Source organism: Pectinophora gossypiella, chromosome 3 (assembly GCF_024362695.1).
Source record: "Pectinophora gossypiella chromosome 3, ilPecGoss1.1, whole genome shotgun sequence".
Lineage (NCBI taxonomy): Eukaryota > Metazoa > Arthropoda > Insecta > Lepidoptera > Gelechiidae > Pectinophora > Pectinophora gossypiella.
The window spans coordinates 8,752,258-8,776,205 of NC_065406.1; the positions used below are offsets into that span (position 1 = coordinate 8,752,258).

The 23,948-nt window shown below is 36.2% G+C and overlaps 1 protein-coding gene and 1 long non-coding RNA gene across 3 annotated transcripts in view; one reads left to right on the plus strand and one right to left on the minus strand.

Annotated features, from left to right (window-relative positions):
• LOC126381856 (uncharacterized) overlaps positions 1-23,948 on the minus strand; it is a 148,053-nt gene that overhangs the window by 36,686 nt on the left and 87,419 nt on the right. The gene's annotated exons all lie outside the window — the stretch shown is intronic.
• The window catches only part of LOC126381875 (uncharacterized), a 76,836-nt gene that overhangs the window by 12,645 nt on the left and 40,243 nt on the right, over positions 1-23,948 (plus strand). Inside the window, exon 2 of the long non-coding RNA XR_007568992.1 lies at positions 7,731-7,810. This is a non-coding gene — a long non-coding RNA (uncharacterized LOC126381875). The remainder of the gene's footprint in view (positions 1-7,730; positions 7,811-23,948) is intronic.

Genomic DNA, 23,948 nt, shown 5'->3' on the forward strand with positions numbered 1-23,948 from the left:
GTCCGCGTTACGGTCCTCAATCCGTGCGGTATAAAGTATCCGAGGTGATGTGTTTGTGCACGCGACGGTCGGCGGCGGGCGGCGCGTGTGTGGGGGGCGTCACCGGATGGTACACTTACCAAATTAGTGCTATTACCAACAACGTACACTAACTTTCAGCATTATGATAATGAAAAGTTTGATGTGATGGATCCGATTCTTATGCGGCTTGGTCGGGGCAAATATTCCGAATATACGAATTCGATATTAATAGCTTAATGGTATGGTTCTATTGACACTATATCAGGTAGCTATGTAAGATCATAGAGAAAAATATTACGTAGGACTTACTAAGTTTCTACAGTGGCAGTAGAAGCTACTATAAGTCACAATAAGAACCAAGAAATGTAGGTACTTACTTACACTTTTTTTAAAAGAACTTACTAGAAAGTATTCCAGCATTCAAGAGAGCTTGATTTATCAATGTATACTTAGCAAAGTACCTAGATGCACAGTTTCATTAGAAGGCGGATTTCCGTGAGATTTATTTCTTTTTTACTCTTCTCGGGGCCAGATTCAGTCACTGACACTTTGAAATTAGTTTTGTGCTGTGAAATATGGGCGTTCTTCCGTTAAGACGATTTCGGCTGACTGTTATGATAGATGCCTTGATCGTTTCGTGTACTGGGGGGTTAAAAAGTCAAACAATTCATCTAAAAAGTAATATTTCAATTTAATATTTGCGCATACAAAAGTAACAGCGCAATGTTAATAAATGACAAACAGCAGCTTTGTAGGATGAATTGCTTCGATGTGGGCTTTTTAATTCCTCTGTAATTGTTGGAGAACATATCGAGTACTTATATTATATATAAGAAAAGGAGGTGTTTATCTTTATATGAATTGGAAAGTGAAGTATTTTTTAAATACACTTTACTACTAAACACCTGTCTTTCTTGAACAACATATTGTTATGCTTAATATACAGTCAATTAGTGCCTAGACAGTTTCGCTGTCTACATAGGTATCACCTTCAGAACGTGCTACCAACACAAAACCACTACTAAATTGCTTAGTTACCGACTATGAATCTTTTATCTAGGCCATTTAACTACAGAAAAACACGAAATATCACAAAAATGGGACACCAAAAGCCATATTGCAAAAATTTTATGATTAAAGTTGAAAGAAAAAAAAGAGTAATGTCGTTTTGTCATTCGGCCGCGTCATATACAGCTGACGGGTCGTGATAGCTCGGATTAGAAATGTACAGAGTGGAGGCCGAATGAAATAAAAATTGAATTCGATCGCGACCACTTCATAAGCCCCTTCCGTCTGCCTGCCTCTGGTTTTGTTCGCGTTTTATTGGAGTTATCTAATCGAGATTAACTACCAGCAAAAAACTTTTATTTCGCTGTTCTTTGTGAATATTTAAATAATTATGTTTCGGTAAACCGGAAGATGAATACCCATTTTAAATTATAAATTGAGAAACAGTCAACACTTAGACGTAGGCATAGGGTAAGTCCATATAATACTCATAAACACGCTGTTAAGCAAAGATTTTTCGACCACGACCACGAAAAATCATCAAACTAGTAAAGTATAGGATTAAAAGCGTCAAAATCATGGGTGTACGGACTTCTCCGCATTGACGTTACCAATTTAAGTGCGTAATTAATTTGTAAGGTCCATGTAGGAATTATGTGGTTAACACGAGGAAATCATCTGCTGGTTCATATGTTTGACGTCATCAGATGTCTACCAGGCGGTTGTCCAGTATATATGCTTTGGTTTATTGAGTAGTATTTACATATTTAACCTAGCTTAAATAAATGTATTACTATGTACTTTTTGGCACGAGATAGAGCGAGCGGGGAGCTCTTCACGGGGCCTAAGAAGACAAATGATGATGAGTTACTAATTACTTCTTGCTTACAAAAAGAGTTAGTAACAAGGTAGGTACTTACGCTACCAATTTCGTTTTTTACGATAAGCCTATTATTTGTTAGCGTAGTAACTTTAGTAATCTGTGCTATTAGTTTCAATCCGGAAGTACCTAGGGCTGCAATAATATGTCGCCTGAGGCTAACGTCAAAATTAATAACTTGTTTTTTTCCCCAAAGTAACCAAATTGTTACATAAAAAAGAAATTCTTAGATTGAATCAAGAACCTATAGGTACTCTGTTACTCTATTTTAGGACTCGTACTTACCTCTCGGTCGAATTTTTAACACAGGAAGTTGTCTGCCATGTTGCGTGAACTGACTAGCGGAAGTGAGGCGAAACCTACTTCCTTTCTGGTGAACTCGTTCATAATTTCCAAGATTTTGGGGTTATGGTAGACGTCAGCCATTATGAAAATATGTATTAAAATAGACTAGTGAAAGAATAATTGTGAACGTTGGGTAGATAATTATATTCAATCATGCTTACAATTCGTATTGAAATAACTAGAATCTAAACAGTTAGGTGCTAGATAAGCTTATAAACGACCTTAGAACAAGAAAATAATAATAAGTATGCAGTCAGTTTTGGATTTTCATTGCTTTTTAGCTCCTATTTATTTGTTAGAGTGTTTAAGAATGGGGGTATTTCATGTCTATACTTGCTGAATCATCATCATTCATTCATTAATCATTCAGTTTTTCATGAATCATATAATGATTTACGTAATAAAATAATCTTATTTTGACTTTATCATCATTACTCCAAAGGAGTGTGATGGAAGTAAACATACTTATTTACTTACTATTCATCATCATCATCAGCTCATTAACGTCCTCACTGCTGGGGCACGGGCCTTCCCTATGGATGGATAGGGAGATCGGGCCTTAAACCATCACGCGGGCCAAGTGCGGATTGATGGTTATTAACGACTGCTAATGCAGCCGGGACCAACGGCTTAACGTGCCTTCCGAAGCACGGAGGAGCTCGAGATGAAAACTTTTTTTTTGTGGTCACCCATCTTATGACCGGCCTTTGCGAAAGTTGCTTAACTTCTACAATCGCAGGCCGCGCGCGTTTACTGCTGCACCACCGAGCTTCTCACGAAGTAAACATACTTATTTACTTACTATTACTGATGACCAATTGGGTATTTGACTTGTGAAATTATAAAATGCTAATCTAGAAATAGAAGCCAGTCTAGGATGGTCAAAAATAAATCTTATATTACTTTTCGCCTTAATTTAGAATTTTAATTAAGAATTAAGTAACAATTTGTACGTCGTTTGATTGCTTTTATTCATGACGTCACTGGACAGTATTTCCCTACAAACTCCAAGGAAAACTTTCATGTTGACGTTTCGTAAAAAGTATCTCATTTGACTAAGTTGTCAAGTCGCCTATTTATCCAAGTGGGACGATACTTGAAAGCAATGTACATTTTGGGGACTACGCCATGTGAAGTCTTCTTCTTCTATCATGTGGGTTGTGAGGTGGGTAACTGTAACCTTATCAACCCTGGTGTCAGGGATATTATTGACCTGCCAAAGGCCCCCGACATGGCTCATATAACAACTACTTACTTACATTAAGTAATAACCGGGACTAATGGCTTAATGTGCCTTTGGACAATCAGGTGATCAGCCTGTAACCTTAACTAACCTAATCAAACCATCCTCACAAAGTATTTTTTTATGATATATTGCCACAGGGATTCGAAACCACAATACAGATGGGACATCTGTATAATGCTTAACCACTGGAACATGGAGGCCGTGGAAAGCAATGGTACATTTTGGGGACTGCGCCGTATGAAGTTATATTGATATAGATGGGTTGGAGGGACATATTGACCCGGGTTCAAAGACGGATGTAGAAAGGGCCAAAAGGCTTATTTTCATGGACACAGATTTAGTGCAAATTTACGATGATAACAATGCCGTAAAAAAGGGAATTCTCGGCTGCTTGTTGACCGGAAGGGGCGCCATATTGCGTGTGGTGCCGGAAGCCCCGTGACCCAGTGACATCCGCCCCATTAGATGACGGAATTGTATTATACATAGGTCATTAACAATTAAGATACGGAAGTATTATACACCAGAGTGAATTATTATTATTTGAAAGGATCGTTTAAGGTTAGGTATTAGAAACTCCCGATTCAGAGGTCCCGGGTTCAAATCCCGATGGGGACATCAATCACTTTGTGATCCCTAGTTTGGTTAAGACAAGGGAATTGTAGCGTTGACAGCGACTTTCCGAACGGCGACCCGCGCTACGGCGACTCTCTTTACGGCGAGTGGCCTTATTTTCCCTTTACGTCGAGCGAGTTTTGACGAGACAGGCTGATCACCTAATTGTCCGAAACTAAGATGACCCGTGCTTTTGAAGGCACGTTAAGCCATTGGTCCCGGTTAAAATTACTGATGTAAGTGAGTGAGGCTGATCACCTAATTGTCCGAAACTAAGATGACCCGTGCTTTTGAAGGCACGTTAAGCCATTGGTCCCGGTTAAAATTACTGATGTAAGTGAGTGATCGTTACATGAGCCACGTCAGGGGCCTTTGGCGGTTCAATAATAACCCTGACACTACGGTTGACAAGGTTGGTAATACACTTCAAAACCCACACGATAGAAGAAGATTAGAATCTTATATTCTACATGCAAAGTTCAAATAGTGTTTGATATCACTATAATGCTGTCAACGTGAGTTTATGACATGCAGTTGCTGGAAATACAATACATTTTTGCTAGTAATGTTATATTAAAAGAATTTTATTAAGAGAAAGCGAATGTCTGGTATTTAAGGAAGTCAAAGAATTGGCCATTGATAAACAGGAATGTAGAATGCTACACCGATAAGGGCGTGTCTCTTAAATTAATGATGATTTTTATATTATTGTGGATTACAATCTGTAGCTATTATTTATTATTATATTATTTTATCATGAACTGTACACGTTAGTATTCGTACTTATTAATATTTGTTATTACGAAAAGTCCAGGCACATACCTCAATAATCAATATTGATTCTTGTTAAGCTTTAAATAACTTTTTACAATTATTAACTGCATAAAATTTCCGATATTTTCCAATAACAGGTAATTCTTCTCGTTATATCAGCTTTATTCTACCTACTCAGTTTCAGAGAAATTAAATATTATATTTCAATTAATATGTTAAAATTAATATCTTTTCAAAAATGTACGTACTTACTCAGTAAAAAATTTTATTTATTTTTATTTTAATTTTTATTTGGAGTTTTTTATTATTTTTATTTGGAGGAGTAGATAGTCAGAGGTACATCCATCGCAAGATGAACTAAATACCCACACCTCACTGAGCTTTCTGTTAGACCAATGTGGCTGTATCACCGTCTATAATGGTCGCGCCAACTGTGTCAGTGAAAATTGCACGTAAAATAAATTATTAAATCATTGGTACAGGTCCGATACCGGGGTTCGAAACGGCGCTTCCCGATTGAGAAGAAAGCCGTTGTACCACAGGGCCACAGTGACTATTTGTTTCATATATGAGATGAAAAATATAATTAAAATTCATGAACGCGTGATCTTTATTTTGAATACACGCACAAGTAGTTGGGCTGAAAGAGTTACTAATGAGGAAGTGCTAGTAAGAGTAAGGGAAAAAAGGCAAATATTGAAAGTTATTGAGGACAGAAGATGCAAAATGATTGAACACTTAATAAGACACGACGAATTTATTAAAAACATCATAGAAGAGAAGCAAGGAAATAGAGGAAGGGGAAGACCAAGAAGAGCTGACATGGTACAGATTAAAGAGAAGGCGAACGTCGTGTCTTATAAGGAGGTGAAGGAATTGGTCTTTGATATACAGTCATGAGCAATATAATATACCCACCTTAGGACTCTTTCGAACTAACATACTTGACATTTAGTGAGACTTACAGTTCAATTTGTCAAAAAAGTTAATGTGACATGGTACCAAAGTGTATACATATTAATGCTCGTGACCGTACAAGAATGGAGAATGCTACACCGACAAGAGCGTGGCTCTTAAATTAGTGATTACTAGACTATGATACACAAGTAACGTTATCTTAGTGGCCTTGGGTACAGAGTGCTCGGAAAGCAGAACAAATAAGAATGGGAGTTGAGATTTACGTAGAATTTAATTTCGCCAGTGGCCTCTAGAAATTATTCATTCAAAATGGAGAGAACAAGGCACTTTATGCGTGCGCGGGTCTCGTTTGTGGTAGGTTAACGATATTACGGTCAGACCCGCCCTTAGCAAGCCCTAAGGACAGAATACTTTGACTTTACTATATGCTTCTAAACACTACCTTAATCCTTTCTCATTACTTTCTGCAGTTCCAGGTGGAGCAAACGTTCCGATATTTTCCAATAACAGAGGGGTTAAAATGGCCACATCGAAGCAATTCATCTAAGAATGTAATACTTATTGCAATTTGACTTTTGCGCATATAAAAGTAATTCCGCAATGCAAACAAATGTCAAATAGCAATATTGCTTTCTTAGATGAATTGCTCGTTATATCAGCTTTATTCAGAGAAATTAAATATTATATTTCAATTAATACTTTTGCGTTCCAGTTCATTAGTTAAAAGGTTATAAAGTAATTACAAAATCTAAGGCAAGTAAGTTAGTTTCTTACAATTCATATTTTCCCATAACTTTAGAAATTCCCCTAATAAAACGTGCCCTGGCATTTTTGTTTTAGACAACAGGACGGTAAAAAATTCATCGCCTTTAAAGTTTATTTCAAAAGCCGTCAAACACCGTAACATTAAGCTGTTCGCATGAGATTTTAAGCTATAAAGTAGCTAGGCATAAAATGTTGAAGCATTTTTAAAAAGCTTAGCGCTGCTCCGACTTATTTTGCATAAGGTAGACTTGCAATGGAAGCTATATCCTATTCCTATCTTACGGCCGCGTCAAACTCTTTATTTGTAACAAAACAGGATATGAAACTGATTGACCCACATCAAACGAACACGTGTTACATAATTGGTCATAATTCATAATTTATATCACGTAAGTAGTACAATCATGAAGGAAAATAGGTAGTCCATGATTATCATGATTAACCCTATAAGTAATTGCATGTGAAAATGTGTTGTATGAACAACGGCGTTAAATCGCGATCATTCTGTGTGACAGAGGCTTTAGTTCACCAATTTAAAACAGCTCCTCGTGCTGAAAAGAGAGTTATGTTTGGCATTTCTCTTAGGGATTGAATCCGAAATGAATTGATCCGACAAGCAACCAGGCACTGATGCTCTAATAGGATTACTACGCTAATCGCAGACAAAGTGTCTTTAAATTATTCTTGGGTTTATTTTGTAGTGGCTATTTGTTCTGTGTTGTATAATAATTGTATTTTAAACAGGCGAGATGTATGAACATTTTGATGAGGTTGGAAGAAGCTAAAGAAGTATGTATAATAATATCAAGGTCGTAGTAAATAGGGTTCTGTAGTCTTTTCCTATCATGCATTTAATATGTTTTTATTCAAAATATTAAGTTACTTTGTGGTCCCTAGTTTGATTAGGACATTACACGCTGATCACCTGATTATCCGAAAGTAAGATGATTTATGCTTCGGAAGGCACGTTAAGCCGTTAGTCCCGGTTACTACTTACTGATGTAAGTAAGTAGTCGTTACATGAGCCATGTCAGGGACCTTTGGCGGCTCGATAATAACCCTGATACCAGGGTTGGTGAGTTTGGTACTCCACCTCACAACCCACATGATATAAGAAGATTCAAAATATTATATCAAGCTATGTTTGTTTTGTTTCAGAGTGCGTCTGCCCACACCGGACGAGTAGATCACAATGCAGTTCGTTAGTACGCATCGCCGCACACGCACACTACTGAAAGGTACACTATTACCTAAATGACGACTGTATGTAAAATATCAACTGACCTAAGCCTATTTTATGCCTTACTTATGTCTATATACTTATGATTACGGGGGGTTAAAAAGGCCGCTCAAAACAATTCACACATAAAAATGCAATATTGCAATTTGACATTTGCGCACATAAAAGTAAGTGCGCAATACAAACAAATGTCAAATAGCAATATTACTTTCTTAGATGAATTGCAACTATGTGGCCTTTTTAGACCCACAGGACGCTAATTTCGATAATTATCCGATAAGTACATGTGCTTAAATCATATTTATTTTAAGCTTATTCCTTTAACGTTAAAGTATAGTAGCTAGACCTACAGAGGAAAAATAAGAGGAAGTAACTGAAATAAAATAAAGAAAGATCGATGGTCAAAAATTTGATTTTCCGCTTAGCGGAGCGAGTGTTATGGCGGCATTCGACTGCAGAGTTTTGTTAGTTTTCCTTATAACTCAGTGAGCTGTATCACTGTAAGTGTGACTGTGCCGTAGCGCGTCACAAGCGGTGTATTAAGTTGACTCTAGCGTTGCATAGATGTGCACTTAAATAAAAAATAAAAAAACTATAATGCAGGCCTTTGCTTTAGCAAAGTTTTTCTTCAAACAGTTTCAAACACCGGAAGTCAATTTTACCGTTAACGTAAAAATATCCTAGAATCTTTTGCAAATATCCTATACAAAAGAAAAGAGATTAACAGATAATTTTGCGTTTACAGTAATGATATTGACTTCGGTGTTCGAAGAACTACCCCTCAGCATATAACCAAAATAGATTCAGAAAAAAATGGCTAAAATATACCTAAATGTCAATGTTACATAGCAACTGAGCCTAAATCACGCATGTTAAGTTTTTATAATAACACACGAAAGTTTTGGTGCTAGACATTGATCGGTATCATTTTTGTATACTTACGTTCCACGGTAATATTAGCGTGTGGGTGGAAATTATCAATGAAGTAGTTTAGTGGACGTGAAGCTTCTAATGAGTGTCTGTACAAATAGTAGTAATTACCGAAATGGGCACTCCATTTAGAACTAACTGTACCTGCTACGTTGAACCCGGCCTCACTAAAGGAGACGTCGGACATATAGAGGGAAATATAACGAAATATAATGACAGGAGGACAGAGATGTAGTATATCGCCTAGTGCGAGCGAGACGTATGATATGTCTCTTTCGCTCGAACGGTATACATAGAAACTTAATCATGTTACGTTTCACCCTAAAACTCTATATATATCCCTATATATCGAGTTTGGTTAATGATATTTTTGATGGATGTACTAATAGACTGTCATTAGTAAATGTCAAAAATCTCAATAGAAAAGACCTACGTATAAGCCGAAATTATCACTGAAACACTTGCCTTAGGTATATAGGAATTTTAAACTTTTAGTAAAAGATTTACTAACAGTTTTAATGTTGTTTATATATGTGAAAAGTAATAGTTGTTAGATACGTTAGATAGTTATTCACTTAATATTCAATAATATAATTTACGGAATGTTGGAGATACCAATTTAATGGTAACACAGTGGTATCACTTTCGTCATCAAAGGGCTAGCAATGGCGGCTTTTCATAGGATTGAGCATACCTGACTGACATGTTGTAATTGTATGATTAGAATATAGCGCGCACACAACTTCTATCAAATATTTGATGGATATCCTTGACAGATACTTCGATTGGATATATAGTTAACCGATATCGATTATTGAAAGGAGAAGTTTATAATAAAACATAGGTAGTATTTTTGCTGTAAGTAATTAAATAGTTCGATCTTTGTGAGCGATCTATGTTCTAAGAGACAACATAAATTTATCGGTAGATCAACAGTAGGTCGTAAGTCGGCGGCGAATATATTGATTTGTTTTTAGATTTTCTTTTAGTTTTTAGAAATGCTAGTGATTCTATAACTCAATAATTGATGTCGGCTGCAGGAAGTACGGTGACTTCTTGTTATAAATAATGTGATATCAGCAGCGTATTTGGACGTAATATTATTGTATAATACAATAATGTACTTACCACATAATATTACCGCTGACGAAATTAATCTACGAAGATACAAAGGACTGAATTAGTAATAATAATACGTAGAGGGGTCCGAAAGGAGCTTACCGTACGTTATACAGCTTCAGGCTCTAATGGAGTTATTCGCCACATAAAATCATTCAAGCCTCTAGGGCGTACATGCCTGGTTATTGCTTTTGTGTGTTCCCATATATCAGTTCACACTGGCCAATTTATTTCAAGTTATACCGACAGCTGGTTGATAGAAATTTATAGCAGAAAATGAGTTTTGGTGAAACTTTGTGTACCTTATTGATCAGGGAAAGGAAACGGGAAGTTACTTTTTTACGTGGAATATAAATACCTAATGCGAAAAAAGATTTCTTTCAAAAGTGTTAATATTAATGTAGTTGCTGACCTAATCATCATTTAATACCAACATAGAAATTAAAATTCAAATTCAAAAATATGTTTATTCAGAATCGACAAATTTTACATAACGAACGTCTCATCCGCCCAAAATTACACCTTAAAGAATTACCATGTATAATAATGATTTAATTACATAAAATTACGTATAGATCGATCGAGACGTATAGAGATCTCTCGTCGGATCCAACTCGGATGGGCAGCGTTCGGGAAGCTGCGGAATATCTTCTCGTCCAAAATACCTCAGTGTCTCAAGACGAAAGTCTTTGACCAGTGCGTGTTGCCAGTGATGACTTACGTCAGTGAGGAGGCTCGGTGTCGCTCAGCGGGCAATGGAGAGAGCTATGCTCGGTATTTCCCTGCTCGATCGTATCAGAAATGAGGAGATCCGCAGAAGAACTAAAGTCACCGACATAGCTCGGAGAATTGTAAAGCTGAAGTGGCAGTGGGCAGGACACATAGCGAGGAGAACCGATGGCTGATGGGGCGGAAAGGTTCTAGAATGGCGACCACGTGTCGGACGACGCTCAGTGGGTAGGCCCGCTACAAGGTGGACCGACGATCTGGTGAAGGTCGCGGGAAGCCGCTGGATGCAGGCAGCGCAGGACCGATCGTCGTGGAGATCCTTGGGGGAGGCCTATGCCCAGCAGTGGGCGTCGTACGGCTGATGATGATGATGATGACGTATAGATCAAGGATCTGTTAAATTATCTAGTCGAGTAGGCAGTGGGCAAGGCGTACATTTGTAACAGCATCCAACTTTGTTCGCTTGGGTAATGAAATGAGAGAATTTTTGATTTATAAATTTGATATTAAGTAAGTATGTTAAAAACTTCGTTTGCAGGTCTCGAGAGACATTGTAGTGTACCTATACAATTCAACGTTCCTAAGAGAAACATCAACCTCACACATGTTTGTTGTGACGCTAAATCCTGCGGCTTAGCTGACTTAGTAACAACCGCCTTCTGTCCACAAGCAGTACATTTGCTGTTTACGTTTACCGTACAGAGATATTGCAACCAATTCGCAGTAGAGTAATAGACTCTGCCTACTCCCAACGGTTGAATACGCGGATAAAATTTTCTTGTAATAGATAGATAGATAAAATACTTTATTGAGCACAATGGACACAAAATACAGAGATAAGGACAACATATACAGAAAAGCACAACAGGCGGCCTTATTGCTCATGCAGCAATTTCTTCCAGGCAACCTTTGGGTACAGGAAAATTTTGTACAAGTATAATAATAGCGGGTTAGTGCATTCTAACAAAATAAATAATTAAAAGAACAACCTACATAAAATAATATAAAAAAAATGTAATACCAAAAATAAAAAATGTAAATGTAATGTAAAAAAATGTAATGTATGTATAATAATAATGTAATACCTATTTATACTGTATTCTCTGCAAATAAATGATTTCTGATTCTGATTCTGGTTGATGAAGGGTGGCATATGTCTGGTAAGTGGGTTTGTGGAATTACCATTTGTTCAGTTTAGCCCAAAAGGGTTGAGCATACCTATCAAATCAAGGGTAGAGATGAAACGAGGCAAAATATTGCCAATTCACATTCCACTTCCTTATACGTAGGGAAAAATGTTGATTGTCTGTTTTAGGAAACCGGAAATACAATTCTGAAAGTAATAAAAATATATCAAATTCAGAAATCGAACGTAAATGGGTATTATTCAAGAAATGTAATGTAATGAAAGGGTGTTGGGACACTCGCTATATAATTTTTGGCGACAATAGATGGCGTAAGTGTAGCCACACCATTCGGTGATCGATATTTTTTGTCATAGATAAACTAAGCTAGAGAACCTACAAACAATAAAAAAAATATTATAAACCCTTCCTATTTATTTTCTTCAGGTTTACTTTGGGTTTGATGCTATTGACCACTTACTATTCAAATGTTCTTTTTATTACTTATTATTGGAAACTACATATAAAAAAGTTTTGTAAAGAATTATTTACGTTTATTTGCAACATAAAATAGTAAATACTTTTGTATGGGAATGTATATTCAATAAATAATTTAAAGAAAATACATCATTATTTTACCTCTTGTGGCACAAATAAAATGAAGCCTCAGAAATAATATTAAATGAGAGAAAAAGGCCTGTTTGACTAAGCAGGGATCCCTGCTATAATGTTTAGTTAAGGTATTTTCTGTTTTTTGTATTTTTTTTTTCTTCTTTGTATTTTCCATTTTTATGTTTTTACATAAACAAACAATAATAAGTTTTAAACCTAGTCAAACTTTTAAAAAAAAAATGAGAGAAATAGTGATTTATTTACGTGTTGAATCCGCTATACGTACGCAATCTAGGTAACGGATAGGAACTAGATTAGGGCCCCTATTCTGTTAAGTATTTCAAAGTACAATGACCCGTTGGTGTAATACTATGTAATACAAAAGTACTTTGAATGGTTAAGGAATTTACTCAGTATTTAAGCCAATAAGTATAGAGTGCGATGGCACCGATACCGGATCATAGTATTAGGCGCTAAGCCGATAAAAGTCGCTTAGTAGGTACTTAATAGATTTTTCACTATAACTCGGTGATATTTCAATTAAGAATTGAACCGGATAATGTATCCTATTAACACTGTTTTATTAAGTGTGTGTCCGTCACTACGAACCATTATGTATGTAGTTCACAGGCGAATTGGGTAGTTTCCTAGGTCAAATATAAATATAGATAGTTATAAAACTCTGATTAGTAAATAAAGACAGATCTAAATGTGAAAAAACGTTTCGTTTTTCGAGTTACCTTACCGTTACCTTGAGTTTAGTAAAACTTGACGACATTTTGTCAAGTTTTACTGTGACGTCACAATGTGCTTTTTCATACAACTTCCATAGTAATTTCGTGTTTTGTCGTTTAGTAAAAAGTAACTGATTTGACTAGTTGGAAACTACCCTATTGCCACATGCAACTGTTACTAGACTTTGCTGTGTGTCAGTCGCCCTAAGCAGCTGAAATGAAACGGGCTTTAAATACTACTACAGTACAAACAAAATCTTTTTACTTAATGATTAATTTGTACTAAAAATATTCATAATTGTAATTAAGTGATTTAAAAATTATATAATCCCTACATACAGGTAAGTATTATAATATATGTATATCGATACGAATTGATTTAAATAGGTATAACTTTTAGAGTACGGTTTTCGTTAATTTACATTGACATTCAGAATTTGCCTTTCAACTGTTTTAAGACAGTAGTTAAACAAAAACTTTACAAAAAAGGTTATTATAAAGTTAGTGATTATTTAGAAGATATGAATGCATGGGATTAACTGTCTGAGAACTGATATTAGGCAGCTAAATTACTCAATTGTATACCAATATTTTATGTTTTATGTTTATTTTTATTTTTTTAAAGAACGTCTAGGGCCCTGTGCCGAGGTTTTTCTTGCAGCTTCTTTTCCCCGGCTATACAGGTTGTGAGAAGCTGCAGTAGTTTTAGGCGGATGAGACGTTCGTTATGTAAAATTGACGATTCAAAGTGTAACTATGTTACCTACTGAATAAAGATATTTTTGAATTTGAATTTGAATTATTTGTGAATTTAGTGAAAAATAATTTTTCTTTTATCCGCTTGCAGCGAAGCAAAAAAGGAGGGTTATGTGTTTGACAGCCATGTGTGTACGTGTGCTCCCTCCTAACGTCTAAACCACTTACTTATCCTCATAAATCTTTTATAAATAGTTGAGTGATTCATATTATTAAAACCACATTATGAATGAATGAATGAATGAAATATTTTATTTTCAGATATTTATCCATATTTTGTTAGTAATAGAAGATTATATCTAAGTTAGTAAAATTTATAATTATACCTATTATAGAACAAGCTACTAAGTTTTGAACTCGTTTGCATCCGTTGGCATTTTGCCTTTGTAGTTTAGCTTCACAAAGGAGAAAGTAAGGTAAGGTGTCGTTTGACTACCGGCATCCGAGGCTGGGCAGACGATGTCGATAAGGCACGAACTTCTATATCGAAAGATTGCCTTCATAAGGCTTTGCATTCCCGAAGATGCTATTTATAGATTTTTCAGCTCCTCATTATATTATGAAACAGTATACCTAATAAACACCTAGAGATAATCTTAATACATTCAAGAAATTTCCAAGAACTAAGTACTTGCTTAGATCCCGTCTTTTAAATTACTTTTTAACATGTCCAAATATTGTTCTCGACCCTCCTCGAACATAGTTTAGACTTGAATCGTAAAGGCTGGGCGCAGACCGTTGTTTTTATTTTTTATCACTTTAGTTTATGTGTTCAAATTTTGAAATTGGACGCCGATGTTCTTTCGTTTGATTCGAATATTTGATGTCACAGTAATTGCCCGCGCGAGATACGCCTGCGCGGCGCCTATTAATACTTATTTTTCATGGTGATTATTCATCAAAACATGCTAATAATTTGCAATGAAATTCAACCTAGGCTAAGTGTTTTATGTAAAAATAATGTCGGTGTTTTTTTTAAGTCAAGTGTAAAGCCTATTTATTTATATTGTGAACCTTTATTAATCATCTTTCGTAAGTAATACTACATACTTAAATAAGTAATAATGGTTAAATTAGGTATTGTACTTGGCAGCCCTCAGACGTCACACACACACAGTTGCACGTATTGATAATGTCAATGTGTAGTGTCTGTGTAAAACGAGGTTGTTTGTATGAAGAGGCTGAGGTGTGCCTACATGTATACACTACTTTTTATATCCTTCATTTCAAGTAAACGTGTCATCATGCAGTATATACAGGATGTTAGTGACATCGTAACGAAAACTTTGAGGGATGATTCAGGCCATGATTCTGAGTCGATATCAAGTGGATTTTTCCGTCGCAAAAGTATGGAACGGAAAATAATTTAAAAAATAATAAAAAAAATCATAAATTTTCTAACAGGAAATTCCACTTAATATCAACTCAGAATCATGGTCTGAATCATCCCCCTCAGTATTCGTTACGGTGTCACTAAAACCCATACCTACTTGTATGGCTACCTGTAGTACTGGTAAGGGGTGTAAGTGACATCGTAACGAATACTGAGGGGGCTGATTTAGCTCAGTATTCTGAGTTAATATCAAGTGGAATTTTCGATCGCAAAAGTATAGAATTCAAAATAATTAAAAAAAATAAAAAAGAAATCATGAATTTTGCGACGGAAAATTCCACTTGATATTAGCTCAGAATCATGGTCTGAATTATCCCCCTCAGTATTCGTTACGATGTCACTAACACCCTGTATAGTGTTTATGTAGCGGAAGGATAGTGTTCACTTAGCTATGTCTATAAGTTTACCGACCACCCCACAGAGTAAAATTAAGTAAATTAATGTAATTATACACCACCCGTGGCCATTAGTTCATCGGGCGTGTGCTAGTGCCACCTTGAGCCGCTTCCTTCCTTAATGAATATTTATCGCTGAAATTACACCATATTATTTTCTATTAGCATTCACAGACGCTATAATTTCAACATTTTTTTCAATAGCAACGATTTACTCACTTTCAAATATAGTCATAATGAAAGCGTCATTTAACTTTATCAAACATGTACTTAACCTGAGTGTTCCTTCATTTGAATAATAAAAGAACGCAAACTAGACTTTTGCTTCGTTTACGACTTGTGTTTACCGCATTTCGTCGAGTTCAGGCGGCTAAATCTATTTTTAAAGCCGTTTATATTTCGAGGTAAAAATAGTGCTAGTGGTATAGTAGTGCTACGGGTAAAATACGTTTACAAGTTGTGTAAGCCGTAGCAGCACGCTACGCGGTGCTACGAGCTACGCCGCTACGTGTAAGCTCTGTAAGAACATGCTAATAGCGTAATTACTGTTCTTTAATGATATTAAACCCAGCTCTTATTATACATATATTCTTTATGAAAATACTTCTGTTTATAAAAATAGTTTTCAGTGGCGGAGTTAATAAAAACGTGATACAAATGGCCTGAGCAATTTCAAATTACTATTTCCATTAATAGATGTGGGTAGATTGTATTCGTTGAATCAGTATCCGGTAGTGACTGTGATTAGTGCCTAGTGTAGGTGGAATATATTACGTCATGATTGAATACATCTTTGCATGATATGTTCAAATATAAAGACAGTTGCTGTCACTTTTATAAATATATTTTAACATGCAAAGCTTTTTCTGAGGTAGCGTGTTCACTGTCAGTATTTTCTATAGATTACTGCAACGTTCACACTTTAACATAGGGAATAAGGTTTATGTGTGATAAAGGCGCCAAGAAAGTTTATACGTCGTTTTACGAGCTGTTTTATGTAAAATAGAGCCAAAATCATGAATCGCGTGTCAGTGGTGACTATAGATACCCATAAATAAATAGATTAGAGATTATGGTTAGATGGTGTGGATAATATTAAACTTATAACTTTGTGATATAGATACTTCCGTTGGTGATTGTGAAGATATTTGCGTCATGCATATCACTGGTTGTTGAAGCATGGTTTGTGGAGTAAACTGATTAGTGATTACTTTGTCTGAGGTCACAGTAGATAATTTGATTGCAAATTTTGGATAAACGTGCTCGTAACTTATGTTGCCTTGCAGCAACATTATGCACAATGTTATCTTGTCTCGGCGGCGCAGCGGCGCGTGTGCGCCGCAGTAGGCTCGCTAATTCCTTCCCATACATCACCGCCGCCCTTATCGCTTCCCGAGTGTTTGTATGTTCCCAACCAACACTGCCAGCAAACAAATGTAATCTATGCAAACCGAGGTAAACGAACTCTAAACTGTTTAAATTCCAACTTTACTGCGCCAGTTTTATCGCGATCGAACATTAACATAAACGAACCATCGCTATTTGGTTCTAGTGTATTGAATTTTCACATTTCACGGCTCTGGATCTCTATTGGTGCAACAAACGTATCGGATGATTCGATCGCGGGTCTATCAGTTTCCGCTCCATCCATACGGATAAGTAATATTTTTGATATGAATGAGTAACGATAGGCGTAAAATTTTATGGACAGTAGTGATCTTCAGTGGCGTATTTGCTCTATCGACTACGGCTTGGCACGGAGATGAACATTAATCTGAAGTTTGACGAAAGCATCTCCATGAATATGTGAAGGGAATCTCCGGGTAGTTTTCATTCATCATGCAGTGACGTCAGCGTACGTGGGTCGCTCGGCTCAATGCCGGCGTCGTTCTCCACGGAATACTTTCTTTAAATTTGTGTTCAGAAATGTATTTTGTATTTCTCCACCTGGTAGCACTCGTATTACTAACAAGTTTGCATGCTTACAGAACTCCTACTGCACTGGATATTTGCAAGGTGCTTTATGTTATGTACTTACGTATTTATGATTTCTCAGAAACAGTGTTGGCACGTTTTATCATTATTAATTACAGTCATACTTCAATATCAATAATGTTTAATTTATATTGTAAGGTATCATGACTAATTGCTGTATGTTTAAAGTTTTACCCAAGTATTTGTTTAAATATTATACAAAACGTATAAAGTTAACGATTAGGACGTGCAAAATGTACTGATAGTCATTTTCTAGATTATCTTAACGTGCTCGTGATCATTGTGTAAATCTCGGTTGAAGTCACATGATTAGCTTGCATTACTGTAACTAGACGTCAAGCGCAGACGCGGGGTCCGGCAAAAAACGCGCGATGAACGTTCCGACCTGAGTAACTCAGCCGAAATTCACACAGCTACGAGTTCACGGATGTTCTCTTATTAAAACTTCAGCTCTTTATCACAAGTTAACCGGCGAGAAATTAATTACGAGCGATACTAACATTTGACACCGTAATTACTGCTCGTGTAAATATAATATCGTCGGTACACAACACGCCGCTTATCTGTTTAATTTGCCCACACTTCACGCTGATTACCACGATTAGCTAAACTCCCGGCTTACTCATAACGTATGAGTGTTTGATATCCTCCCACGGATTATATCGAGTGTCCTGTGATGTGTGACGTAAGCAAAATCGTTTTAAAATAAACTACCTAATGGAACCCTTCATGGATAACTTTTTTATAATATTTAAAATGAACTGATTTAGAAGTTACAAGTATATAAGTTTAATTGGTGAGAGAAACTAAGTAAGTGCTGTACAAGTCTTCGATAAAACTCTTCTCTGAGCTTGCCGGTGTTCGCGAACTGTAGATTAGATTAGATTTGTCGTAAGTAGAGTTGGGAAATTCTGTAGACACTGCGTTATAGGAAGATCTAGCTACTTGGTCGGATATATTTTTGATGATGAATGATGAACACGAATGAAAGATATTCTTTCATGAGGTCAAAATCCACACTAAAGCATGCAACTCATGCTAGTGATTCATTATTTTTAACGAAAAAGTAAAGAGAACAACGGAAATACTAGTCTTATATCATTTAAGTAACAAGAAGCGTTTTATAAGTTGTTAACAATGAAGGAAGCGCGTAATTTTTCCCTTGGTACTTAAGTGTCTGACGCCCAAACTCATTCCCTGTTCGCAAACTTAACTCGTTAGTTAATAAGACCTTTGTGTTGCTTTTGCTATACACGTGTTAATGAAATGTGTGAAACTAAATCTCAACAAGCGCGCACTTTATGCTTTCACAAAGTACACAGACTCCAACTAATACAAGTCAGTGCAACATCAATGTAGTATCTTAATAAGGCAACAATGCACGTTCTAGAAGCTAAATTTAATTTACAAGTCTGTGAATGGCTCTCAAACAGCAGCCGGCAAAGTTTCTCTGGCAGGAGCGAAGTTTGTGTCAAGCAGACAAGCACTTGTTATCCGAACCCTTTCGTACCATTCATTCATTCATTATCTAGCACTCGTACGTAGTCTGAATAAATGAAGCTTTCACTTTGTACGTACTTACTTATTTGGCTTGAAGTTTGGTTTCGTGGATTAATGCAGTGAAATATATTTCGCCGCTGTGCTTTTGAGGTTGGCGTCGACGTGATCGTTTGAGCTCTGTTTTATGTGACTGACATTACAATGTCAAAGTTAAAATACACACCAAAACCTTCGGGGGCATTTTTGATATATTCCTTTCTATTTTAATGCGAAAATGCAAAATTTTATTACACCTGAAAGTTCCTGTTACAAAATATTATTCACACATTTTGAACTTTACGTCTGTTACGTCGATGTAAGTTGGCTACCACAATGTTCTCTAAATCTTAGACTTTAGTATGACGTAAACCCAGTGATAGAGTACTGTAAAAACTCGTCGTTAAAGTGACGTCACATTAAGTCGAGTAGACTAGCCTTACTTAAGAGTGAGTGATGTTATTAAATGTCGGAAGATATACGTACTCTATTGATAGGGTACGTTCATGTAAAACGTAGTTAGGTCTAATGAGAGTGGATGAGTTCTCGTATGTGGGGAGCCCCCTGACGATAGGCATAATCATAAACTGCTTGTTATTGCTAATTTACTGTTTAACTTCATCACCATCATCAGCCCATTAACGTCCCCACTGCTGGGGCACGGGCCTTCCCTATGGATGGATAGGGAGATCGGGCCTTAAACCACCACGCGGGCCCAGTGCGGATTGGTGGTTATTAACGACTGCTAATGCAGTCGGGACCAATGGCTTAACGTGCCTTCCGAAGCACGGAGGATCAAATCAAATGAAATATACTTTATTGCACAGAACTACATTTAAACAATCGGACATAACACATGAATACAGTACAATTTGGGCGGCCTTATTGCTCTAGAGCAATTTCTGATGATGATGACGTATTATGGACTTACGGAGTAGTATTAAACGTTCTCTTAATTGAATAGATTGGTCGTAGATACACGTGCATAATGATTGCTTCAATACATTAATTACTAATTAGATCATTATATTGATTTTGTGATACAAATGCTTTATGATTTGAATTATATGTTCCATAATAATTTATTATCATTTCTTGCCTTATTATTAAAATTCAGTGTGTCTTCTTCTATCGTGTGGATTGTGACGTGGATTACCAACTCCATCAACCCTGGTGGCTTATTACTGAGCCGCGCCATAGGCCCCTGACATGGCTCATATAACGACTACGTACTTACATCAGTAATTAATAGCCGGGACCAATGGCTTAACGTGCCTTCCGAATCACGGATCATCTTACTTTCGGACAATCAGATGATCAGCAGTGTGTAACATTGATGTATTCTGTCTAACCAGAAAATAATTAGTTAAATGCAGGGATCTGTTATATGTTGGTCATAATATAATATATGATGTCTCAATTGTATCCAAGTGCTTTTTAGCTTAAAACACGAGATGTAAATGTTTCGTTTCTTTCAATGATTGCCTGGCTCAAAATTAACATAAGATCATCATCGTAGAAAAGTTACGTTTCATCAGATTAAGATGATCCGTGCTGCGGAAGGCACGTTAAGCCGTTGGTTCCGGTTACTACTTACTGATGTAAGTAAGTAGTCGTTAGATGAGCCATGCCAGGGACCTTTGGCGGCTCAATAGTAACCCTGACACCAGGGTTGATGAGGTTGGTATTCTACCTCACAATCCACACGATAGAAGAAGATGATAAGAGAAACAATTTCCACGTTATAATCTTCCTGTTCAAATATTTTTCAAGTTCTAAAGTCATTATACTTTCATTTCTTCAAAGTTAAAAGCCCATTTTAATATCAAGTGCTTCTTGTCCTTCTTGAAATGCACGATAAAGCCCTTTTTATATAAAATCCGCGTTTATTAATCTCGAAAGATCATTTAAGGCGACGCGTCGCGACGGTTTGTGATCGCGGCGGAATATTGACCCAATTTGTGTAGGTACCTAAAGAAGATATTATCAGAAAAGTACATATTAGGTTCGGAATATTAGTGATGTTACGATTCGAATAATATCGAATAATTTCAGTTGATACTCCATTTATGTGGCTATTATTTTGTTTGCAAACTACATATGCCAATACCTACCTTAGTCTAGTTTAATATAAGGCCTAGATTAAACCTCAAGTTAATAAGTAGGTATGACATTTTATGTGGATAAAATTTTCCATAACAAGAATTTTCTTTAGATTCTTGTCTTGTTTATGTGTTTCTTTTACGTAATATATTTATATACCATATTGTACGATAGAAGTTAAAGTCGACGAATAAAAATAGATAAAAGATTACTACTCACGTGTTGTTCAGATGTTTTGGCTCCTTTTAGCCTAGACAAATTTAAAAGGGTTACCAAATATAAAGGACAATGACCGTAATCGTATGAGACCCCCCCCTTCCAACAGATACTTTTTATGTGTAAGCAGTTATGAAACTACTACTAATGATAGTATCTATAAAAAGATTATCAATTAGTTTTAGCTTCAAAATCCATGGAGTTTAGTAATATCAACTCGGTAAGACGCTGCTTCGATTGAGATATGTCTGGAATCTGTTTGTTGAAAACTTGAAATAATGATATACTAGAAGGTACCCAAAATCATATTTAAAACCCGAATTCCGCCTAAACTTCGCGTATTTGGAGAAAGTCGCCATATAACTAAAATATCAACTCTCTAAGACGCTTCGATTGAGGTATGTCTGGAATCTGTTCGTGGAGGGGGACGTTTTGATTCATCATCATCATTATATATTGAATCATTATTTTATTGTAATCAATAAATCGACTTGTTACATCACTAGGTAAGATTACAGAGGGGGCGCAAAGTGCGAGTTTGCCGAACTCATGATTGTGTCGTGTCCCGGGCGATTAGTTGAGAACTTCTCACAATAACTAATTCCTTCGACGAGACTCTCTTACCTACTATACCTCTAGCTGTGTGCACTTGTAATTAGTTAGCTTTATACACATTTGATTAGATAACTTCTATCTAGAAGGCGTTGTAATAATGGAAGTCTATAGAACACTGTTAATTTATTTCAAATATATTATATTATATTATTGTCTTGATTTGATTTTGACCGGCGTGCGTGTATGAAGCGATTGATGAATGTGGAGGAAGCAAGAGAAGTGTGTCAGGATCGAAGCAAATGGAATTCTATAGTCTCTGTTTACCCCGGTGGGAAATAGGCGTGAGTTTATGTATGTATGTATGTATGATTTGATTTCAAAGAAGTGTTGAATGTACTTTGAAAATAAACAATTTTGTCTCTGCCTTTCAAATTTGACAGTAAGTACTCTTAAATGCTCTGGTAAACAATGTTAAAAATAACTCATATTTTGTGGCTTGTTATTGTTTGGAGCAAGATCAAGAGTAAGGTCTTATTTTTAGCAACTGGCAACTCCACTCTCAGATCTTTCCTAGACTGAAAAATGGCATTACTTTCCCAAAGAATTCTAGCTATAAGAATTATCTGCGTAATGAATACTAAAATTAATTTTGAAAGTACATTATAAACAGGAAACAACGTCGAAGATAAACGAACGGCATACTTTTTTAATTAAATTTCTTTTAGCAGACGAGTTTGACAGCTAGCGTTGCAAAAAAGAAAAATGGCGTCAGAAAAGTATAATATTTAGTTAATTTAGCACAAAACTTATTCTTCACTCATTTAATTTCGCTGTGAGAGCTATGAAGCTCACAACTAGTTCCAGTATTATTCGTGTATTCGAGAGAACCGAGGGTGGTAATTAAAATCGAACTGTGAGCGCTCAGTGTTTGTCATTGCCAGAGCACATTACGTAGTTCATCCGGGTCGTGTGTGCTTTGAGGTTCGTTCTGTTTTCTGCTCTACACAGGACTTGTTAAAATGTATTTAAACAGAATATTTTATCCATGCACTCTCTTTACGTGCAATATTCGATTTTTACTTTTTTGAAAAATAAATGACGTTCGCTAGGCAAATTTAAATGTCGATATAACAACGACAGGTCGGTATTTTTTGTTAATACTATTTTTCGGTGATTTTACTTGGATGGATTCACTATTTGGCCGGACAAATGGGGAGCGCTGAGGGTGTCAGATGGATAACAGTCTTTTTGTTATATTTGAAAAGGTATTCAAATATTTTCATTATCCTGCTGCCCTTTCCTTTTTATCCTTTTATGAGGATGACTGTACAAAGTGCATGTTTAATGGGTATTCGCAAACTGCGCGACGAGCTTAGAGCTCGGGAGACTCGGTAATTGGATAACGCTATTTTTAGCGCACTACGGCTAACTGGCATGGTAACTGTATGGCTAACGAACTCACTCTTCTCCTCCGAATACCTAAATATACAGGGTGTTAGTGACATCGTAACGAATACTCAAAGGGATGATTCAGACCATGATTCTGAGTTAATATCAAGTGGAATTTTCCGTCGCAAAATTCATGTTATTTTTTTAGTTTCTTTAAATTATTTTCAATTCTATACTTTTGCGATGGAAAATTCCACTTGATATTAACTCAGAATAATCAGCTGAATCATCCCTCTCAGTATTCGTTACGATGTCACTTACACCCCATACAAGTACATACAGTAGCCATACAAGTAGGTATGGGTGTTAGTGACACTGTAACGAATACTGAAGGAGATGATTCAGACCATGATTCTGAGCCGATATCAAGTGGAATTTCTTGTCGGAGAAGTCATGAAAATTTTAGAGCTTATTTTAATTATTTTCCGTTCCATACTTTTGCGACGGAAAATTCCACTTGATATCAACTCAGAATCATGGCCTGAATCAT